Source organism: Otolemur garnettii, unplaced genomic scaffold (assembly GCF_000181295.1).
Source record: "Otolemur garnettii isolate 467f Iridium unplaced genomic scaffold, OtoGar3 scaffold00261, whole genome shotgun sequence".
NCBI lineage: Eukaryota > Metazoa > Chordata > Mammalia > Primates > Galagidae > Otolemur > Otolemur garnettii.
In genome coordinates this window covers 192391-193997 of record NW_003852656.1, presented here as the reverse complement: position 1 = coordinate 193997, position 1607 = coordinate 192391, and the positions used below count along the sequence as shown (strand labels likewise).

Below are 1607 nucleotides of genomic sequence, written 5' to 3'. Positions count from 1 at the left end.
AAAAAAAAAAAGAGTCCTCTTGGCTCGGCACCTGTGGCTCAAGCAGCTAAGGCGCCAGCCACATACACCTGAGCTGGTGGGTTTGAATCCAGCCTCCACCCACCAAACAACAATGGTGGTTGCAACAAAAAATAGCCAGGATTTGTGGCAGGTGCCTGTAGTCCCAGCTACTTGGAAGGTAGAGGCAGGAGAATCACTTGAGCCCAGGAGTTGGATGTTGCTGTGAGCTGTGATGCCATGGTACTCTACCCTGGCGACAGCTTGAGGCTCTGTTCCCCCCACCCCACCAAAAAAAGAGAAGAGTTCTCTTTTAAGAAAAAAAAAAAAAGAAAAAAAAGATAAAAAAACAAAAAGAAGAATCCTCTTTTAAACTTTGCTGTTGGTATAGCTTCACTTGCTTTTGGTTAATATTTTTATGATATATATATTTTTTTACCCTTTTACTTTCTTTTTCCTATTTCTTTGTTTTAGAGTTGTCTTTTATAAACAGCATATTCTGCTTTTAGGGGGTTGTTTTATTTTTATTGTTATAAAATGCACATAACATAAAATATACCACTTTAACCTTTTTTTTAACCTTTAACTAAATTAATTCAATGTATAGGATATACATATTGGCATTAAAACAGTGGCATTTAGGCTGAGCAAAATCCTATAGTCCTCATGCCTATAATCTTAGTACTCTGGGAGGCTGAGGTGGGAAGATCCCTTGAACTCATGAGTTCAAGACCAGCCCAAGCAAGAGTCAGACTCAATCTCTACTAAAAATAGAAAAGCTGGGCATGGTGGCAAGTGCCTGTAGTCCTAGCTACTCAAGAGGCTGAGACAAGACAATTGTTTGAACCCAGGAGTTTGAGGTTGCTGAGGGCATCACACTGTAACTCAGCGGTTTTGAGGTTTGTATCTCAGAGGGCACTACACTGTAACTCATAGAGGTTTTGTCTCAAAAACAAAAAGAAAAGGGTGGCACCTGTGGCTCAAGGAGTAGGGCACCGGCCCTATATACTGGAGGTGGCGGGTTCAAACCTGGCCCCAGCCAAAAACTGCAAATAAAACAAAAACAAAAACTGTAAAAAACAAAAAGAAAGAGGGTGGTGCCTGTGGCTCAAAGGAGTAGGGTGCCAGCCCCGTATACTGGAGGTAGCGGGTTCAAACCCAGCCCCTGCCAAAACCTGCAAAAAAAAATAAAAAAGAAAGAAAGAAACATGGGTATTTAAAGAATGTGATTGCTATCTACAAAAAATCAGTTTTGACTTTTGTATTTACATATCTGCACAGGCAAAGGAAAATTAAATTTCTCCAACATTTTTTTATTGTGGCAAAATGTATATAACATAAACTTTGCCATTTTGGGCTTTTTTTTCCAAGCCCAGCTAATGATTGATTCAGCATTTTCAAGTGTGCAGTTCAATGGCATTAAGTGCATTCATACTGTTGTGCAGCCGTCACCACCATCCATCCATCTCCAGAACTTTATCATCCCAGCCAAAACCCTACACCCATTAAACAGTAACTCTGCATCCTTGCAGAGCCTGGTAACCACCCTTCTACTTTCTTTTTTTTTTTTTTTTTTGAGACAGAGCCTCAAGCTGTCCCCCTGGGTAGAG

At 40.5% G+C, this 1607-nt stretch overlaps 1 protein-coding gene across 1 annotated transcript in view; it reads left to right on the top strand.

Moving 5' to 3' along the window:
* The window catches only part of LMAN2 (lectin, mannose binding 2), a 21073-nt gene that overhangs the window by 6103 nt on the left and 13363 nt on the right, over nucleotides 1-1607 (top strand). The window lies entirely within an intron of this gene.